The sequence below is a fragment of the Dipodomys merriami genome, unplaced genomic scaffold (assembly GCF_024711535.1).
Source record: "Dipodomys merriami isolate MVZ:Mamm:240054 unplaced genomic scaffold, mDipMer1.0.p SCAF_2, whole genome shotgun sequence".
Lineage (NCBI taxonomy): Eukaryota > Metazoa > Chordata > Mammalia > Rodentia > Heteromyidae > Dipodomys > Dipodomys merriami.
Window position 1 is genome coordinate 29,420,518 of NW_027203381.1, and position 8,793 is coordinate 29,429,310.

The window sequence follows — 8,793 nt, forward strand, 5'->3', positions numbered from 1 at the left end:
GGGATAATGGTGCCCTTTGTGTATGGTGATAGGTAGTGGTGGTGGTGGTGAGAAATGCTGGGTCTAATTGGCCATTAAAGGAAGAACTGAGCAGGTGTGGTCCATTCAAGGACTACTCCCTGCCTTCTGTCTAAGAAGATGGGAGGAAACATGGAAGAGCAAGTTTTAAGGAAAAAAAAATGACAAGTTCAGATCTGGATTTGAGAGGGGATCCGCTGTCCCAGTGGGATAGGAAAGAGGTAATGCTATAGGAGGAGAAGGAGCTGGGGTGGAGTCTGAGCCAGAGACCTATACGTCAGGTGCATCAACACCCAGAGACATGATGATGCTAAGAGGTGAAGGGGGTTTGGGGAGCTCACATGGCATTAGAATCAGAGGAAGATGCTGGTTGCTGGTGGCTCACCTTTGTAATCCTAGCTCCTCAGGAGGCTGAGATCTGAGGATCACAGTTCAAAGCCAACCCAAGCAGGAAAAGTCATGAAAGTTTGCTTTCCAATTAACCAACTCTAAATTGGAAGTGCAGCTGTGGCTCAAAGTGGTAGAGAGCTAGCCTTGATCAAAAGAGCTCAGGGACAGTCCCCAGGACCTGGTTCAAGCCCCATGACCAACAACAACAATAACAACAGAATTGGGGAAAGATGACATAGGAGACCAAGGAGGAGGGAGAGTTGCTCCCAGGCCTCCTGAGTAGCTAAGATTACAGACATGAGCTACCAGCTCCTGACTGCCCCCTATTCTTGAGGAGAAGAAGAACATGCATCCTAACCCGTAGCCCTTTTGTGCCCTGTATGAATGGGAAGGGTGGAAAAGTCACCAAATGTTTGGTGGAGACTTTCCTCATGGGCTGGCACCTCCCCTAGAACACAGTAGCCTGAGGAACTTGGCGCCTCTCACATAGCCACTGTGCCATGTGCCACTGTGTGTGTGTGTGTGTGTGTGTGTGTGTGTGTGTGTGTGTGTGTGTGTGTGATCTCTTGTGTCTAAAGGTAATAAGGGCCTTCAATGTAGGCTTTGAAGAGAATGAGGAGGTCTGAGTGACAGCAGGACTTAATGGACAGACAGAATGTGTGGGATACAGTGAAGATGACAGGCCATGAAGGCCGAGGGCTTGAGTACTTGTCATCCGAGCCATTTTTATAATTCAAACTATGATCCTCACATCTCAGCCTCCCGAGTAGTTGGGATTACAGGCATGAGCCACATGAGTCCAGCTCTAAGAACTTTGTAGACTGTTGAGTACAGAGTGAGACCTTGAGAGCCATGGTTGGGGGTGGAGGGTGTTGGTAATGGTTTTAGCAGGCAATAAGGAGCCAGGGGGCTCTAATGGAAGACAGAGATTTTCTAGAGGGATAATGAAAACCTGAGGTGAAAGTCTAACTGGTTGGGAGGGAGATGGAGAAATCCCCAAGAGGCTGGTCCTTTTGTCCATATGCAAGGCACAAACCACAGGATATCCTGTTGCTTGAAGTCAGTGTCTCACACACCTGCTTGGTTGCTTGCTCATGGCTGGCACTCTACTACTTAAGTCATGCCTCCAGCCCAGCTTTTTTTGCTGGAGATGGAATCTATCACATTTTTGTGCTCTAACTGGCATTGGACATCTATCCTCTAATCTCAGCTTCTTGAATAGTTTAGGATTATAGATGTGAGTCACCAGGCACTGGCTTCATTTACTTTTTTCATAATGATTGTTGAGGAACCAGCCTGCAAAAATATCTGAAACTTTAATAATCAGTCCTTGAGGGGAAACACCAGCCAGTACCCAGGTCACCCCTGGCTGCTCAAGGATAGATTCTGACTTAGTTCACAGAACTCCACAACACCAAAGCCTCATTAAGCTTGCTTATGAGAAAAGCTCAGAGTGCTTGAGGGTAGATAGGAAGATTGAAGGTGGTAATGGGAGGCAGGGAGGCTGTTCAAAAAGACAGTATTGAGAAGAACACCTTTCCTCACTGCAGGTCCAGGAGCCGCCTGCTTTGTAACCAAGAATAGCAACAAAAACAAAAAGGCTCATTTAAACCTTGCATTTGCAAGTGTCACTTGCACTGCAATGCCTACAATAAGACAATGTATCAGTGCTAAGATGAAAGTAAAAATTAAGCAATGGCACCCCATTAGTCAGCACTTTCAAAGCTATATTATTGTGAAGTTGGAAAAAAAGAGATCAAGAGGCTATTTAAATGCAAATGTGCCATAAAACCGACTAAGAGGAATGCATCTCCCAAATGCTATTTGCCTTCTTTCCATCAGGCTCAGATTACAATAGTGCTATTTTCCAATCTCTGGGAAAACCTGTGTTACTGGGGTCCAGCTGGTGTGACTCCCCCGGGGTCACATGAGGCCCAGGGGAAAAAAGAGGGTGGGGCTCCTTTCATGCCCATTTGGCACAGGTGCCCTGTGTTTGGGCTCAGCACCCACCAGAAAGTCTTTGGGCCTGAGGGGTGCTAGTGCCAGGAGGCCCCTTGAAACCCATGGGTTGTCCTCCAGAGCAGTCTGACCTGACCGAAGAGCTCCAGTGGGCGGGCAGTTGCTGTTCCCTGACACGATTCAGTGAGATGCTCCTCACGAGGCACGTGTGACTGGGAGGAAGTGGCTGAGCAGGTCGTTGCCAATCCCTGAATTTCCTGCTTTTGCTTCTCAGGGGGGAGTAGAGTCTTTGATTCCATCAAAGTGTGGGCCCAGTGAGATCCAGACTCAGAAGAGTCCATTGGCTTCAAAGCTCCCAGAACTCACTGAACAACTTAAGAATCAATCACCTGGATTAAGATGGTCCTTGAGCCAGGCACTGGTGGCTCACACCTCTACTCCTAGCTACCTAAGAGTTTAAGGTCAGGAAGATTATGGTTCAAGGACAGCCCAGGCAAAGGAAAGTTTAAGAGACTCCTTTCTCAGCCAATAGTGGGGCATGGAAGGCCTTATCTGTCATCCTAGTTATGTGAGAGGCTGAGATTGGGAGGGTTTAAGTGCCAGGCCAGCCTAGGCCGAACGTTCCGAAGATTTCCTCTCAATAGTGCCACAGACTTGTTGTCCCAGCTCCTGGAGAAGCATGATGCAGGAAGACTGTGGTCCAGGCATATGCCCAAGTAGGTAACAATATTCTATCTTAAAAATACAGAAAGTGAGCCAGGTACCAGTGGCTTATGCCTGTAATCCTAACTATGCAGGAGGCTGAGATCTGAGAATCATGTCTTGAAGCCAACCTGGGCAGAAAAGCTCCTTCTTATCTCCAATTAACTACTCAAAATGCCAGAAGTGGTGCTGTGGCTCAAGTGGTAGAGGGCTAGCCTTGAATACAAAGAGGCTCAAAGACAATGCCCAGGCCCTGAGTTCAAGCCCCAGGACTGGCAAAAAAAAAAGGGTTGGAGGAATGGCTCAGTGATAGAATGTTTGCTTAGCAAGTATAAGACACTGAGTTTAAACCCCAGTACTGCCAAGCTACCCACCAACCACTTTTCAGCCAACTCAATACTGTAAAGGACTCAGGACCCTCCCCATGGGAACAAAGAAAAATAAAAGTGAAAATTAGCCAGGTGCTGGTGTCTTACACCTGTAATCCTAGCTACTCAGGAGACTGGGATCTGAGGAGTCAGCCTAGGGGAAGGAAAGTCTATGAGACTCTTATCTCCAATTAACTACCACGAAGCTGGAAGTAAAGTGATAGTACACTAGCTTTGGGTGAAAAGGCTCGTGGGTAGCACCCAGGCCCTGAGATCAAGCTCCATGCCCAACAAAAATAAAAATAAAATAAAAAAATAATGATTTGAGATTTTCAGAATCAGCTAGACAGGTGCTAGAAGTTTAGATCGAAAATGTTTCTCCAAACCCTGTGTGTTAAAGCTTGGCTTCCGAAACTCAGTGGGATGTCGAAGCTTAACTATCTGTTTACATGGGAGAATGGAGGAAGGATATAAGTAACTTAGAAGAGAAAAACTAATTTGGGGAAAAGATGAATGGATCCTCAGAAGAACAGATGATAGCCCATGCTAAAGTCTTGTCTAAATGCTGACCTTCAGTCTCTTCCCCAGTGGATGATGAGGTTCTGGAAGGAGCTCATAATAATTCTGTTCCTTTCTGGAGAACACATCTTTAGGCAGATGAAACTTCCCACCACATCCCTCTTAGTGCTTTGGAAAAAATAGGTAAGGGTCAGGAGGGCAGAGAGAGATCAGAGGGGACTTGGTCTCTCTGTAGTAGTTGTTTATGTGTGCCATTTACAGATGTAGAAAGTCTTTTGAACAATATTGTGGTTTTTTTTTTCTTGAAACGCATGCAGTTTTTTAAAGGACGTAATAAGAGACAATGTATCATACCCAGATACTTACTATTTCTATTGTTTATGCCTAATGCTCTGTATTTCCTATTGGTATCATTTTTCACTCCCCCCTTACCTCGCTTAATAATTCCTAATGACAATGTAAAATCATACTAAGAGAAAAAAAAATCCTAACAAATCAACCAACCCTAACCACACAAAAAAGGACAATGCTAAATATTTAATGTCTGTCCAACTCACTACTTAGGCTATTTCCTAGTGCAACCATGCCACCTTCTGGAAAAATCCTTCAAGTACATTATTTTTTATTGTCAAGGTAATGTACAGAGGGGTTACAGATATATAAGTAAGGTAGTGTGTGTATTTCTTGTCAACCTTGTTACCCATTCCTTTATTTTTCTCCGCTTTTCCCTCCCCTCCACCCCCCTACACCCAAGTTGCATAGATCATCTCCAACATATTGTCTTGGGAGTATTGCTGTTGCATTTGTTTTCCCTTTGTCCTTTCCCTCACCATTTTGTTGTTCCCCTTCCCCTCCCTAATTCAGATAAGTGTATATACAATACCCAGGGTACCAAAATCAAATACAGTGACAACAAGGGATAAACCATAAGGAGAAGAACACACAAAAGAAATGAGAAATCACATAGTACATTAAAAACAACAACAGCAAAGAAAAAAAACCTCATGTGTCCATGTCTTAGAGTTTATTTTGCTTAGCATCACCTTATATGGTCATATGTATGTAGCTATTGAGTTATTCTGCTCACATGCTAAGGTTATCCTAGACATATTCTAATTATTACAAATAAGGGAAACCATGGGGCCTATGTTTCTTTGGATCTGGCTTACTTCACTTAATATAATTTTTTCCAAGTCTTTCCATTTCCTAACAAATGGGGCAGTGTCATTCTTTCTGATGGAAGTATATATATATATATATATATATATATATATATATATATATATATATATATATATATGCATATAGATCACATTTTCTTGATCCATTTATCTAATGAGGGGCATCTAGGTTGGTTCCATATTTTAGGGTTTAAAAATTTTTTGGGGGGGGGTCTGGTTGTGGGGCCTGAACTCTGGGCCTGGGTGCTGTCCCTCAGCTCTTCAGCTCAGGGCTAGCGCTCTACCACTTGAACCACAGCACCACTTCCGGCTTTTTTCTTTTTGCTTATATGGTGCTGAGGGATCGAACCCGGGGTCTCATGCATACAAGGCAAGCACTCTACCACTGAGCCACCTTCCCAGCCCCATATCTTAGGGTTTTTTGTTTTTGTTGGTCACGAGGCTTGAACTCAGGGCATGGGTGCTGTCCCTTGAGCTTTTCGTTCAAGGCTAGCACTCCACCACTTTGAGCCTCAGGTCCACTTCAGTTTTGGGGTGATTAACTAGAGATAAGGGTCTCATGGACTTTCCTGCCTGGGCTGACTTTGAACCTCGATCTTCAGATATCGCCCTCCTGAGTAGCTAGGATTATAGGTGTGAGCCACATGGCACCTGGCTTGAATTTTTCTATATTTTTAATTACCAAGTTCTTTTTTTTCCGTCATAGGTCTTGAACTCTGGGCCTGGGTACTGTCCCTCAGCTCTTCAGCTCAAGGCTAGCACTCTTCCGCTTGAACTACAACACCACTTCTGATTTTCTGGCGGCTTATTGGAGATATGAGTTTTGCGGACTTTCCTGCTGGGGCTGGCTTTTTAACTGTGATCCTCAGATCTCAGCCTCCTGAGTAGTTAGGATTACAGGCGTGAGCTATCAGCACCCAGCTAATTGCCAAGTTCTTGCTGAAACCCTACCACAAAGATGCCTTGTGACCCTTTGGCTTGACTTTCCCATGAGGGTTGGGTAAACTTGCTTTATGTCTAACAGGGTGGGAAGAGCCCAACAGAACTTTTTGGTTAACAGGAAATGACATGTTTAAGAGCTAGCTGCCCAAGCCCTAGCAAGCTCTTGAAGTAGCAGCATCTATCCTTTAGGGGAGATGTTATTCCTTCACCCCTTAGCAAAGCTTCTGAGTCAGTGGAGTCCTCAGTTCACAAAGATCCTCACGAAGACCTGGGTTTAGCTCACTAAAGGTTTGGCTAAGTTGCCTCAGTCCTAACACCCTCAGGGATCAGTGCTTCCCGATGAGCCTGCCTAGTATTCACTAACTCTTCGCTGTTATGGGCCTGGACATTTTGCCCTCTACTACCTACAACACTCCAGGTTGCCAGGTTGTAGACTTCTCTGTGGAGCAGTTGGTGGGCAGTTTCACTAATGAAGCAGGTTTGGCCTATCTCCACAGGGAAGGCTGGAATAAAATGGTTAAGTTTTCACTGTCCAGCCATCCCTGCCTAGATCCACTTCCAGGTTGGGGGTGACTTCAGCTCAGGCAGGAAGATCCCAGTGGAACAGAAGTGGTAAACCCATTGCTAGTGCTAAGATGCTTCGAGTTCTGATTTCCTTTCCAATGCATCTGCTACCATTTGTTTCCCAGAGTTTCACATGAGCATCCTAGGGTTTACAGTGGGCCTGACAGGGTGTGGTGCATTTACACCATCTCACCTAGAATGAAACCGGAAGTAGGATTTTAGCAGATGGAGAGGAGATGAGGGCATTGTGGTGGGAGATCCATAACACCAAGCAGAGGTACAGAGCTGAGAACACAGCAGGCTTGCGTGACTCATCCTGACTGCTGACAGAGAGGAGAAGGAAAGAAAGCCAAGGAAGGGACCCAGGAGAGGAGTGAGGCTTCAATGGACATCAGTCCCTGGAGACCATGAGGGGACCATGTGGAGAGAAGCCATAATGGAGCTGGGCTGCGGGCCCTGCTTGTACTATTCCCTCCACCTAGAACAATCTTTCTTCTGCTTTTCCTCCATCCAACTTCTCACTTTCTTGGGGAAGCCTGCCTGATCACTCACCTGCTCAGAACACACCCAGGCCCTGACTGCATTCTGTATGTTTCCTTCCTGGTCCTTATAGGCTATCAAAGGCTTATTGGATTATTTTCAGCGGGCTGTTTCATATGTTCTTCTGGAAGAAGCATTGAGAAAATAGAAGGAAGTATCCATGTGTATCTTGTTCATTGCTAGGGATGTTTGAGCTCAGCTGGCTGCTCAGCAGACTTGTAAGGCAACATGCTCCACAACTGCCATTGTTCCAACATTCCCAAGACAGTGTGTAAATCACACTGACTGTGCTTTGCCTACACAAGCTCTAGAGCCCTGTATTAATTACCTGCCTCCTGCCTGGAGTGTTGTTCTGTGTGTGTGTGTGTGTGTGTGTGTGTGTGTGTGTGTGTGTGTGTGTGTGTGTGTGTGTGTGTGTGTGTGTGTGTGTGTGCAGAGGAAACAGGGGCAGAAAGGCTGAGCCAACATCCATTAAAATAGCCCAAAGAAATAAACCTATAGCAAATAGCAAAGCTTGAGTGGTGGAACTGGAGACGAAAAGAAGAAGAGAAGAAGAAAACACCTCTGAGACCCTTTTTTTTCCCTTCATGAATTTTTATTGTTATGATAGATAAAGGTGATTACAGAGGGGTTAAAGTTATATAAGTAATGAGTACATTTCTTTGGGGACAGTGTCATCTCTTTCCTTGCTCTCTTCCAGTTTTTACTTCCCATTCTCACCCACAAGTTATATAGTTCATTTTCAATATAGTATCTAGTGAGTATCACTTCTGCATTTGTTCACCCATTGTCCCTCCATTTCTATGCCCCCTTGACCTGCCAAAGACAGATAAATGAACAAATGAGACAACAAGAAGAGAAAACAAAAATAACAACAAATAAAAAGCTTCTTGTTTCTATTTCCCAGAACTCATTTCAATAAATAGACTTTTACATGACCAGATGCATACAGACATTGAGCCTTCGTGTTCCTCTTCTAAGAATATCCTTCTTTTGTCTCACTGTGTGTGAATGCCTAGAGACCTCTATAATTTATCATGTCCCAACACCTTTATGTTTTTAGCCATCTAGTATGTTTACTTGTAGATTATAGGCACATTGTAGTTATCACAACTGGACCTTTCTGAGATATGGGGGACGGAGTAGTCACAACATGGGTGGGATCTTCGGCCATTTGCTAACCTCCCATAGGCTGCAGTGACCTGGGCTACCTACAACACCTCTGGTAGCCCAAGGACGCCTTGAGGGCTGTTGGGAGGAGGCAGTTGACCAGCCCTTGGGGCAGGCCCACAGTCAGGGTTTTACCCCTCTGTTTTCTAGTGCTATTTCCACAAGAGGCTTAAAACTAGCTGTGGGACCACTGACTCCGGAAAGTGGGAGACCTAGCACAGTGTTCCCCAGCCTGCTTTGAAACTGCACTAACCTATAGCGAGCCCCTGTGCCCCTAGAGACCACCTTGGGGAGGGGTTTTTCTGGATGAGTAGCTCCTTTATAAAATTTCAGCCTCTCACACTCTGAACTATTTCATACCATAGCCTTGAAGAAAGGTGTCCATGATTTTTTTAAAAAAGGAGAGAAAAAAAGAGGTTTATAAGTCACCTGCAAGGCCC